Raw genomic sequence first — 14,211 nt, forward strand, 5'->3', positions numbered from 1 at the left:
ACAACTAGAGAAAAAGCCCGCCCAGCAACAAAGATCCAGCACAGCCAAAAATAAATGAATTTTAAAAATAAAAAACAAAATGAAAAAAATGAACTTATTTATGAAACAGAAATAGACTCAGACATAGAAAACAAACTTACGGTTATCAAAAGGGAAAGGGAGTGGAGGAGGGATAAATTAGGAGTTTGGGATTAGCAGATACAAACTACTATATATAAAATAGAGGAGCAACAAGGTTCTACTGTATAGCACAGGGAACTATATTTAATACCTTTTGATAAGCCATAGTGGAAAATATGAAAAATAATAGATATATGCATAACTGAATCAGTTTGTTGTATACCAGAAACCAATACAACATTGTAAATCAACTATAATTCAATTTAAAAAAAAAAAGAAGAAGATGACTTTATGGGTATTATGTTAAGTGAAATAAGTCAGGCAGAGAAAGACAAATACTGTATGATTTCACTTATTGTGGAGTCTAAAAAACAGAGTAAATGAACAAATATAATAAAACAGAAACTGAATCAAGCATACAGAGAACAAACAGTTGATTGCCAGAAGTGAGGACAGTGCAGAGGGAAATTAAGAGGCTGATTCAGGGTTAATCCCCTTTAGGATTGACTGGTTTGATCTCCTTGCAGTCCAAGGGACCCTGAAGAGTCACCACAGTTAAAAAGTATCAGTTCTTCGGTGCTCAGCCTTCTTTATGGATCAACTCTCACATCTGTAGGTACCATAAGTAAATAAATAAATATGATGGCAGTAAATAATTTTTTTTCTGTTAGAAATGTGAAGTTGGGAGTCATTTTCTTGCAATTAAATTTGGAGGCATGAGATGGACTAAATGTTTGCTTTCACTCAAAATTCATATGTTGAAGCCCTATCCTCCAAAGTGATGGTATTTGGAAGGAAGGACTTTGGGAGGTTTCACCCCTATGATGGGATTAGTGCCTTTATAAGAAAAGAAAGAAAGACCATAATTCTCTCCTCTCATCTTTCCTTCCCTTTCCTTCTCTCTCTCTCTCTTTTCTTTCTCTCTCTCTCTCCCCACCGTGAGAGGGCACAGCAAGAAGGCAAACACCTACAAGCCAGGAAGGTAACTTTCATCAGAAAGCAACCACGATGGCACCTTGATCTTGGGCTTGTAGCTTCTATAACTGAGAACATAAATTTCTTTTGCTTAAGCCTCCCAGCCCATGTGCTGTGTTAAAGCAGCCTGGGCTCACTACAACAATCAGTAAATTCTAAGTAGAATAAATGTTAATATACAACCACGAAATCCATAACCAGATGCATCATAGTGAAAATACTGAAGCTCAAACCCAAAACTAAAATCTTGACAGCAGCAAGGGAAAAACGATTCATCACATATAAGTGAACCCCAATAAGATTAATTGCTGACTTCTCCTCAGCAATGATAGGCCAGAAGGCACTGAGATGATATATTCAAATTGTTGAAAGAAAGAACTGTCCACCAAGAATATTGGAGCCAGCAAAACTATCTTTCAAAAATTAAGGTGCCTTCTTTTCTTTATGAATAATTAGATATTTTAAATAAGATCCAGTATGAATCTTCAAGACAAAAGTAAGTGATCTCAGATAATTGTTCTGTGAATTTAAAAGTACTTTAAAGAATAAAGTCTATAAGAAAATTTAATGTATGAATACTATGAGTCTCCAAAGAAGAAAATTAAAACAAAGGAATAGAATAAATATCAAAACACATAATTTTAAAACCTTTCTTTATTTTATTTTTTAAAAACCTTTCTTTAAATTAAAAGAAAAGATTTTGAAACTACATTTTAAAAGAACATATCATATGTATCTAAGATTATCAACCCAGAATTACCAACATCACAAAATATTCTAATGAAATTGCTAAACTTAAAAAAAATGCTTTGCATATCTAGTTGAAACAGTGGTTGAGTTATAAAAGAAAGAAAATTAGATTATCATGAAATATTTCTACACTAGCATTTCTCCAGAAGCAAATGGAGAATATTTTTAAGATATTCAAAGAAAGAAAATACGAGCCTAAGATTATAGACAGTAAAAGTAGCATTCAAGTACAAAGGTATAAAGTGTTACCAACACACAAAAACTTATGAAATATTGTTCCCAAGAGAACTTCTTGAGAAATATACCAACGAATGAGCTTCAGTCGAGCAAAATGATTAAAGGAACATTTAACATATGAATTGGTGATAAGTAATAAACAGGTAGCTATTTATAGAACTAACACTAAATGAGGTCTAAAAGAGAGAGAGATTTATAGTAAGAAATGACTGAAGTTAAACAAGTAGATACAGTTTAAGTGAGGCACAATATGCAAAAACAATTATTTTAACTGCCCTTAGTAATAACACTGGGGGTTGTAATATTACAGTTATTATTCTAAGGGTGTTTTGTGTGAGGGATAGAGTATATGAGTAATTATAGAATATTATATTTCTATCATCTCTTCTGTCCTTAAGAATCAAGATTCTTGGTGTAGAAGAGAGGAAATATAAATGTAATACAGAAGAAGTTGAATTTTACAACTGTCATTTATAAATTAGAAGTATCAATATGAATGCATGAGATAGTCTCTCTCTTAAAAGAAAAAATACACACACATAAACATATACACATAAAATCTTAACTCTGTGCACTAAAGAAGCCTGAAAACAATGACCGACAGCAATGATCTAACATTGATCAACCTAAGAGCAATGATCATCTCTAGCAGAGTGTTTAAAATGCCATTTTCTATGAAAAGACTTCTTGGGCAAGTTGCCATTCCTGGTTTGGGGCAAGAAATGTACAAGATGAGCCTGGAATATATTACATATTACAGAGGAATTTATTAAGCTATTAAGGTGCTAAAAAAACTCAGAGTTCTTCCTTTGCTTTCACCTGAAACTGTCACATCGTTTGTTAATCGGCCATACCTCAATACAAAATAAAAAGTGAAAAAAAACTCAGAGCCAACTTGAAGAGACTCCCCCCAACCAGAGACAGGGCAATTTGAGCTTCAAAAAGTATAATTGCAATTGATTAAAACCGATCAATCAATGAGTTAATAATGATATTAAAAATGAATTTTTAAACTAATGAGTCATCTTGAGAGAATGATATGAAACCAATTTGTTATCTTAAATGAATCATTTACTCTGCCTTCCCATATAAGCTGTACCATGAATAATCAAATAGTAATGAGGACATGTGTCTCTTTATAAAGCACTCCACCTAATAAATGAAAAAGAAATTAAAGAATTAGAATATCTCCATTTTGCAATCCTCAGTGAATGAATACATTTAGGCATGAAACATTAATGCTAACATTACAAAAAGAGAAACAACCAGACATTAGGTACCTCCTGGTGAAATCTTGCCAAAGGAATTGAACCCAAAACTGATCAGATCTCTGGATCTGGTTGCCCATTTGCAGGAAATATAAAAGACTTGGGCAATATGTTAAACTTACACCAAAAATATTCATCAGCAAAAGCCAGAGAATGTGAAAGCATAGTCAAACAGTTCAGTTCTTCCACAGATCAAATGAAAGAAAAAGAAAAGGATGAAGAAGAAGTCGATATATTAAGAGATTTAAAAGGTGCATAATAACTTTTTTATGGACAAGATTAAACTAAAGTTCCTAAAGATGTACCCCTGGGTGATAAAACTACCAAGTAGAATAAAGGATCAATCACTACAGAAGTCAAGATAGGGACTTCTGTTTCCGATCAAGATGGAGTAACAGGGACCAGATTGAGCTTCCCACCTGAAATAACTAAGATATAGACAAAATATTTTGGGGGGGGGGGCATTTTTAGATATTGGCTCTCTGGCTGCACAGAACAGTGATCCCTAAGACATGGGAAACAATGGAGGTAAACTCTAAAACTGCCACAGCTTATTGCCTAGAGAAAAGATTCAAGCCAAAATGCAGACAGGAGAAACCCAGCAGTCTTCCTGAGCTGAGGAAACAGAGTTGGGAGTCCAGGAGGCCAGGTGGCTGGAGTCCATGGGGCAAATTACAGGTGAGGAGATGAATGCATGACAAGAGCAACAGAGGTCCGCAGAGAACCACCTCTGCGAACTGAGCAGCACATGGCTATAACAAAACCACCCAAATCTGGGGAAAGAACCATCAAACAGAGAAAGGTGAACAATTTCCGGAGCTCACATAAATCCAGGAAAAGCCCATTACCTGGAAAAACCTTATAATTCATGAGGCATTAAGTAGTGGGGCAAAATCAGCCCTAAAACAAAAACTGTTCTGACTTCACCTATAGCTGTTTTTTGGTCACCAAGTTGTATCCGATTCTTTGCAACCTCACAGACCCCCAGGCTCCTCGTCCATGGGTTTTTCCAGGCAAGAATACTTGAGTGGGTTGTCATTTCCTTCTCCAGAGGACCTGCACCGCACCTAACAAAGCTTAAAAGCAAACCTCAAAGTGATCAAACTGTTCCCAAGTTACTTCACTGAATCCCACACATGAACTCAAGAATATTTGCAGAAAGATAAAATATCCAGTATCCCACATGTTAAAATTTATAAGATCTGGAGCCAGCAAAAAATTACCTGGTATAAAAAGGAACAGGAAAATGCGACCCATAAAAAGGAGAGGCAGAAATGACGCAAATAGTAAATAAAGACATAAAGCAATTGTAATTGCAGTACATATAGTTAATAAAGTAAAAGAAAGGTTAAGCATGCAGCAATTTGAACAAAATATTTTTAAAAGACCCAAACGAACAGAGATGAAAACTACAGTATCTGTGATTTTAAAAAAACACTGGGCAGGAGGACCAGCATATTAATTATTGCAGAAGAAAAAGTATTGAACTTGAAGGCCTAGCAATAGAAACTATCCAAAACAAAACACACAGAGAAAAAAAGTCTGGGAAAGAAAAACCCCAAAGCACCCGGGAGCAGTGGGGTAACTTCCAGCAGCCTGAAAAAGAACAGAGTCCCCAAAGAAGAGGAAAGAGGAGGGAGGTGGGGACAAAATTGAAGAAATAAATAATGGATGAAAAATTTCCAAAATTATCAAATGTATATATGCAAGAAGTTCAATGAACCCAAAGCACAGGATACAAGAAGAAAATTTTACCGAGGCATACTCCAATACTTTAGCCACCTGATGCGAAAAGCCAACTCATTGGAAAAGACACAGATGCTGGGAAAGATCGAAAGCAAAAGAGAAAGGGGCGGTAGAGGATAAGATGGTTAGAGAGCATCACTGACTCAACAGACACCAATTTGAGCAACCTCTGGGAGACAGTGAAGGACAGAGGAGCCTGGCACACTATAGACCATGGGGTTGCAGAGTCAGACATGACTTAGCGACTGAACAACAAGATATTAGCCAAACTGCTTAGGTCAGTGCAAAGATAAAAATCTTATAAGCATCCAACCGATAAGAATACAACTAACTAGGTACTTTCCTGACACTCCTGCGGTTAAGACTTTTGCCTTCCAATGCAGAGGGTGAGGGTCTGATCCCTGGTTGGGGAACTAGCATCCCACATGCCTCATGACCAAGAAACTAAAACATAGACAATATTGTAACAAATTCAATAAAGACTTTGGAAAAAAAAAATGATCCACATGAAAAAAAATCTAAAAAAAAAAAAAAAAAAACTAGTGAATGGAAACAGAGCCAGTCAGAAGACCACAGAGCAACATTTTAAGAACTAAATGACTACAAAAACTTATAATCCTATAATTTTATACTCAGAAAAAAATACCTTTCAAAAACAAAAGTAAAATACTTTTTCAAGCATAAAAGAGCTAAAAGAATTTATTAGCAGCAGACTTGCACTTTAGGAAATGTTAAAGGAAGTCCTGCAGATGGAAGGAAACTTAGATGGAAATCTGAGTCTATACAATAGAATAAGAGCACCAGAAATAGAAATATTTGCATAAAGTGTTTTTCTTATTTGTTAAAATCTCTTTAAAAGATCATTGGCAGTTTAATGAAAATAATAATAATGTATTATGAGGCTTGTAGCATACATAGAAGTTACAAATGATAAAATGTTATATATGATAAAAGTCAAAATAGTGGTTACTTTCATGGAAGGTGAGGGGGTTGAAATGGTGATGGGGCAGAATGAGGGGTTTCTGGTGTTGGTAAAGTTCCACTTCTTTATTTAGATATTAATTATGAGTGCTCACCTTGTGATAACTTATATTAAGCCATACATTTGAGTCATTTTCTAGATAGAGGTTTTATCTTACAAGACAAAGTCCTTAAAAACAATATGAAGAGCTTTGTGAATCATATAGACATGCTTATAAAAAAGGAAGGAGATTAAAGTGTTAGTGGTTAGCTTATGGATGTTGAGAGTACGGATGAAGACTACTTTTCTTATTTTTTTCCAAAATGCCTACCATGGATATTATTTACTTTTGCAATCAGGAAAAAAATAAATAGAACCAATAAATACTTCAAACAGAAACACTTAATCCACAAATTGGATATGTGGTCTTTTAGGGAAAAAAATTCATATTCATTTCACTATCTTTGCGTCTTTGCTTTGATTACATCAGTCCTGCCCACTTCTCTCCAAATTGGTTTGGACTGTGTGCTAGCAGCCAATATCTAGTAAACAGTAGATATTCCAAAAGTTTTTTGTACAGAACTGAATTAAAGGCAACTAAAAGCCCATTTTTGTCAATCTGTTGCTCTAGCTTAATAATATTTCACTGAGAGATAGGGAATCAGGAACAGTTATCCCAAAGCTAGAGTTAATAGTCAGAGACCCTGGGAGATTCTGCCTTGTCTAGCAGGTCTTGTGATTGTTTTATAAACAAAGAGACTGAGGTATTGCACGCACGAATTCTGTAGAAAGAGCCATAGTTTAGTATTCCAAACAGAAATACAGAGCGCCTCTAAATATCATCTGACAGAAACCTTATGCCTGAATTAGCCATACCCCAAACCAGAACAAACATAAATGAAGCCTGCCACAAACCTCCAACCGCACCAAAAGACCGTGTCCCAAGGGAGGAAAAATCAGCTCAAGGAAAATACCAGGTTTGACTGGAAATCTGAGGACCTGACAAAGACACAGCCTACTACAAACTTAATTGCTCACAGAGCAAGCAGGAAAGTGAAAAATAGCCCATGAACATCTGTTGTTTGTGAATGACTAGGGCTGGGTCAAGTAAGATTAGCCACAGAAGAATGTCAGCCCTATAGCATTTGCAAGAAAACACTTTACACACTCAAAAGATTAGCAAAGGGACTACAACGTACTTAAAAAAAAAAAAAAGGAATGTCCAGTTTGATTACTGATTTTTTTTAAAATGTGGAAAGGAGTGTGGTGGCACATGGGATGTCATGAGCTCTCACTAAGTATAATGTAGGTTTTTCTCATGACAAAGAGATTCAAAATTTGGGATTTTATCTAACCTTGAAGCAATATAAGAAAATTTTAAATAGTTCCAAGAGAACTATTTAACTGGGGCTATTAACTCAACTGAATCATTCATACACATGACCATTTTAAGGATATGCAAATATGAGCTAAAGGTAATCTGAACACATATTCTGCTTGGAAAATAAAAACATGTTCATGTGAAGCTTAGTTTACAGAATTTATTCTAAAAAGAATTGAGAGTATCTGATGGGTGAGCATGTGCTTCTTTGGGTTATGGACCATAATATCCTCAACATAATTTTCACTACAAATGACTATATGGATTACCAAAGCAAACACAAAAATCACCACAACATTCTGCAGTAATACAGACAATCCTTAAAGCCAAGTCAAAGATGGATAATACAGAACTGGAATCATTTCCTAGACGGAGGACCACTAGCAATAACCCTTAATAGCCCAGAGTCTCCAGTGGCACATTTAAAGCAGGATTCCTAGAGCCTGCATTTCAGCAACCACCATGGAAAGAAAGAAACACTTTGGAGTAGCACATGAAGCCCTGCTGTTGAGAACTGGCTGGTTCTGAGCCAATGGTTTCTCATCTCAATGAGCAGCAGCAGTCACAGCCACTCTACAGGGATGTCATGTTGAAAGTTCTTAAAGATCTTAATTGTGACCATCCCCTCTGGCTCTGACAGGCTTCCCTGGTAGCTTAGTAGGTAAAGAATCTGCCTGCAGTTCAGGAGACCTGGGTTTGATCCCTGGATCAGGAAGATCCCCTGGAGAAGGAAATGGCAACCCACTCCAATACTCTTGCCTGGAATATCCTATGGACAGAGGAGCCTGGTGGGCTACAGTCCATGGGGTCGCAAGAGTCAGACACCACTTAGCAACTAAACCACCACCACCTGTGGCTCTCAGTAAGGTTCTTCTTGCTCACTTGTTACACTGTTTGGGAGCACTCAATTTCATGATCATTGACACAGAACCAAGTGGTGACTACCTTCACCTAACGAGCTGGATGAATGTGGCAACCAGAGATAGAGGTAGCCCAGGGCACTAGAAAGAGAACTGGGCCTCTTGACAGCAGACTCAAAGGACAAGGCAGCTGTGACCTTGTTCAGATAAGAAAATTATTTCATCAGTAAATGGTGACTACACAGTCCTTTGGTCATAAATCTATGAATACACCAGAAGATTCTGGGTACATCTACTTAATTTGCTTCCATGAAAACTACGTTTTTATGAAAATGAACGTGTGTCAATAAAGAAATGGGGTCGTTTTCATTTGTCCACATAAAATCCAACTGCGAAATCTTCCTGTGTTGAATTATTTTGGAGTCTCTTCTAACCTTTGATATGAGACACACACAGTGATGGGTAGTGAGATTAACAGAGGCAGTTAGGTGGAATGGAGAGAACCTTAGAATCTCCATCAGAAGGTCCCAGTTCTGATGCCTGTTGCGCCACTAGCTGTGTGACTTTGGGCCCATGAGACAAACTTAGAAGACAACTTTTCTCTGAGACTGTGATGCAACTGTGCCTCTTGCCAGAGAAGCCTAGAAGAGGAAAGGAAAACGTGCCCTAGGTACATCTCAATGATTTGTTGCAGAAGACTGTTTTTCATATTATCCAAAATGCTTGTTTTAATATACATCTTTATTTTTGGGGGGGGGGGGGTGGCCATACCAAGCAGCTTGCAGGATCTTATTATCCCTGACCATGGATCAAACCCATGAATCAGTGTTAAGTATATATATGTCCCCTCCCTCTTGAACCACCACCCCCCACCCCCTCTAGGTTGTCACAGAGTACCGCACTGAACACCCTGTGCTATTCAGCTATATATTTTACATATGGTAATGTATACGGTTCAGCGCTACCCTCTCAACTGTCTCACCCTTTCTTTCCCTCGCTGTGTACGAAGTCTGTTCTCTATGTCTGCCAGTCTATTTCTGCCCTGCAAATAGATTCATCAGTACCATTTTTCTAGATTCCATATATATGCCTTAACATACAATATTTGTTTTTCTCTTTCTGACTCACTTCACTCTGTATAACAGGCTCTAGGTTCATCCACCTCACTAGAACTGACTCAAATACATCCCTTTTTATGGCTGAGTAGTATTCCATTGTATATATATACATACCACAACTATTTTATCCATTCATCTGTCAGTGGACATCTAGGTGCTTCCATGTCCAGGCTATTGTAAACAGTGCTGCAATGAACACTGGGGTACATGTGTCTTTTTCAATTATGGTTTTCTCAGGGTATATGCCCAGTAGTGGGATTGCTGGGTCATACGCAATTATTGTAAGGAGTGTATGAGACAATACATACAACCCGCTTAGCGGAACACACAGCACGTCATGAGCATGCAAGAGAGGTTATTATTATTAACATCATTACTGTTCTAGAAGTGCCTTGCAGTCCCAGGCACATGGGAAATGTTCAACAAATAATAGCTATTGATATTATGGGGGCTTCTCTGGTGACTCAGAAGTAAAGAATCTGCCTGCAATTCAGGAGAACCGGGTTTGATCCCTGGGTTGGGAAGAACCCCTAGAGAAGGGAACAGCTGCCCACTCCAGTATTCTTGCCTGGAGAAGTCCACGGACAGAGAAGTACAGTAAGTTTACATGTTAAATAAAATTCATTTTAAAGATTCATTTTAGAGCAAGCATTTAAAGATTTAATTACAAAAACAGAATATGGTATACTCCCCACCCCATTCTTAACCATTATTATCATTTTATAGATGAGGAAATTAAGGTTCAAAGAGATTCTATCACCTCCAAAGTCACACAGTGGAGGAACTAGGACTAGAGCCAAATCTTTCATTTCTAAGCTTCATGAACCCATATGAAGAAAAATAAAATAAGTTAGGAGTGTGGTCATGTGACAACAGTTCACTTATCACCCAACTGAGAGATGTGTTATCTCTTCCACTGCTTACCACTTCTGAGCCTTTTAATTCCCTCATGTGAAAAAGGTGAGAAATTTATTTGACATGTAATGAAGAACCTCCTCCAGTTGAACGAGACAGATTGAACATGCAGTGGATTAGTCTACTCACAATGACTTAAACTAGACAGAGGTGTAATTCTCTCCCACATGCCAGGGATCATTAGAAGCCCAGAGCTGATAAGGTGCCCCACTATGTTGGGGACCCAGATTCCTTCTCTCTTGTTGCTCAGCCTTCCCCAAGTGTTACCTTCTTCTGCAAGACTGAGGATGGTTCACCACCATAACCATGTTCCAGGCAAAAGGGTAGAGAAGGAAAAGACCAGCCTCTTCCCTTTAGAGTTTGACCTGGAAGCTACACACATATCACATGCAGAACTAGCCAGAACTTAATAACAGCCACATCTAGCTCCTCAGGAAACAAGGAAAAACAGTCATTATTCTGGCTATCTCACTAAAATTTAGGGGAGGGGGTTCTTTTAAAAAAGGAAAAATACATTGACTAGCAGGTGGAATTTTAACTCTGTTACCTATGTTTATTTTCACTTCCTTCTGAAACTCCACTAAAATATTAATAAAGGAAGTCACAAACATAAACCCTTAAGGAGAAAAAGTGTAAGAGAAATGACCACAGATGAAAGTATCAAATGTGAGAGTATTAACAGAATAAAACTGCTTACAGATATGCAAATACTTTTACCTCTATGCACCTTTTCTCAGGAAGGACCTGGAAAATGTTTCCAACCAAAACAAGGAAGTCTACCAAAAATAAGAAAGACAGTAGATCCAACACACAAAAGGGGAGAAGGAAATTGTTAAAGGGGTGGGAGAGATAAGTCCCTCAAATAATTAGACAGCAATCCTAGAAAGCAAGCAGCACAGCCTGGAGTATGCAAAGGAGAGATCCAACAGGAATGTCTTAGAGAAGAGGAAGAAGAGAGGGGGAAGAGAAAGGAGATGGAGGGGGAGGAGAAGAAGGAGAGAAAGGAGGAGGAGAAATGTTATCACCCCTAAAATAGAATCCCATTCTTCTCATTAGTAGACCTGTATTCCAAAGAATTAATCTCCAAAATATACAAGCAGCTCATGCAGTTCAATACCAGAAAAACAAAACCCAACCAAAAAGTGGCCTAAGACCTAAACAGACATTTCTCCAAAGACATGAAGATGGCTAATAAATACATGAAAAGATGTTCAACATCACTCACTATTAGAGAAATGCAAATTAAAACCACAATGAAGTATCATCTCACACCGGTCAGAATGGCTATTATCAAAAAGTCTACAAACAATAAATGCTGGAGAGGGTATGGAGAAAAGGGAACCCTCAACATTTCCACTGCTGATGGGAATGCAAACTGGTACAGCCGTTATGGAGAACAGTGTGGAGATTCCTTAAAAAAAACTGGGAATAGAACTGCCATATAACCCATCAATCCCACGACTGGGCATATACCCCAAAGAAACCAGAATTGAAAGAGACACGTGTACCCCAGTGTTCACAGCAGCACTGTTTACAATAGCTAGGACGTGGAAGCAACCCAGATGTCCTTTGACAGATGAATGGATAAGGAAGTTGTGGTACATATACACAATGAAATACAGATGTTGTTCAGTCGCTCAATCATGTCCAACTCTTTGCAACCCCATGGACTGCAGCCTTCCCTGTCCTTCACGATCTCCCAGAACTTGCTCAAACTCATGTCCATTGAGTCAACGATGCCATCCAACCATCCCATCCTCTGTCGTCTCCTTCTCCTTCTGCCTTCAATCTTTCCCGGCATCAGGGTCTTTTCTTATGCATTGGCTCTTCGCATCAGGTGGCCAAAGTATTGGAGCTTCAGCTTCAGCATCAGTCCTTCTAATGAATATTTAACACATCTGAGTCAGTTCTAATGAGGTGGAAGAACCTGGAACCTAATGTACAGAGTGAAGTAAGTCAGAAAGAGAAAGACAAACACTGTATATTAATGCATATATATGGAATTTAGAAAGATGGTACCAATGATCCTATATGCAGGGCTGCAAAGGAGACACAGATGTAAATAACACACTTTGGGACTCTGGGAGAAGGCGAGGGTGGGATGATTTGAGAGAATAACATTGAAACATATACATTACCATATGCAAAATAGATGGCCAGTGCAAGTTCAATGCATGAAGCAGGGCACCCAAAGCCTGTGCTCTGGGACAACCCAAAGGGGTAGGGTGCAGAGGGAGTTGGGAGGGGGGTTCAGGATGGGGGGGACACATGTATACTGTGGCCGATTCATGCTGATGCATGGCAAAAACCATCACAATATTGTAAAGTAATTATCCTCCAATTAAAATAAACTAATTTTTTAAATAAATAAAAACAAAATCATATTCCACTATTATTACTATATTTAGAATTGTATTAACAAAAAATTAGGGAAATTTGTTTTTTCCCTTGCTATATAAATACCTACATAATATCCTCCATAAGTCCAAAATATTAACTATCTGTCCCTTTCCAGAAAAATGTTTTCAATCTGCTATGAAGGAGGGTTCCTGGGAGTACATACCAGAGGAAGCAGAGCTGGCTGGTGAGGTGAGGAGCCTGGGGTGAGATGAGAAGACTGAGTGGGCAGCTCTCTCTTGTGGGGGAAACCCTGTGAGAAGCTGCCAACAACGTAAGATGCGAGCGCAACAAAAACGCACACACACAAGTCGTCCCAGAGCTTTGGGGTCTCCCGGGAGCTCAACAGCTCTCAGTGGCCCTTTCTGTGCCCAAAATCCAAGCTAAGAATTTTCAAGGAGGAAAAAGGAAGGAGGGAAAGAAGGAAGGAAGGGAAGGAGGAAGGGAGAAGGTCGGGGGGGCAGGGGTGGTGGAGACAGGGAGGGAGGGGAAAAAAGAAGAAACAGGTTGAAACCTCTATAAACAGCGACGGTGTGAGTGACTGAGTCTCCTTTGACATAAACTCTCTTCCCATTCACTCTGATACTCTTCTCCAACTCAAAGCAAATAGAAGGAATACTTAAGTGAGGCAGGAAGTCTTCTGTTGAAGCCCAAGCATGAAATTCTTCTCTCTATCTCTCTCTATATATATATCTATATATGTATATATATACACACACACACATATATATACATATATATATGTATGTATGTATATATATATAAATTCCTCTGTAAGAATACAGGAGGGAGCAACACAAGGGCTGCTGAGAACCAGACCTGAGGAGGCCACAGCTGAAAGGTTGAAGGAAGCCATGAGCTGCCCCATTCCCACAGTTTCCAGAGCTCATTTCTCTAGGGCCTTGGCTAAGTCAGCCGCCTGCCCATGGAGGCTCCAGGGACACGCTGTGCCCTGGTGCACTGCCTTCAGTTCCCCGAAAGGCTGAGCTGGAACCAGCCTCCAGGCGGGAAGGTTGGCAGCCCAAACCAGGGAGCAGCAGGGCCAGCTGAAGGTGAGCCTGCTCAGGGGCCCCAGGCTGCAGAGATCCCAAGCAGACATGACCTTGGATGTGATCTGGGTCAACAGACATTTCATCGATTCTGATGCCCTTTGAAGTGGGGAGCTTGGGGGTAAATGGGTTCAGCCCAACTGCCCTGGGAGACTTATCCACATAATGGGGGTCTGTGGCAGTGCCCACTTCATCTCTAGCCCCACTCCTGGGAGGTATTTATGGGAAATAAAACGGAATGGCATCCAGGCATCGTCAAGGAGTCATCAAGAGGTGAGGGAGGGTCCTCCTACCTTCAGAGCTGGGACTCTGGACTGTTAGCCTGATAGACATAATGTATTTCAGTGCCAGCCTTGTCTCTAGGGTTTGACATACATCACGTGAGGATTTTTCTAGATCCAGAGTGGTGGGGGGTAGGGGGTTAGGAATTTTCA

The sequence above is a fragment of the Muntiacus reevesi genome, chromosome 2 (genome assembly GCF_963930625.1).
Source record: "Muntiacus reevesi chromosome 2, mMunRee1.1, whole genome shotgun sequence".
NCBI lineage: Eukaryota > Metazoa > Chordata > Mammalia > Artiodactyla > Cervidae > Muntiacus > Muntiacus reevesi.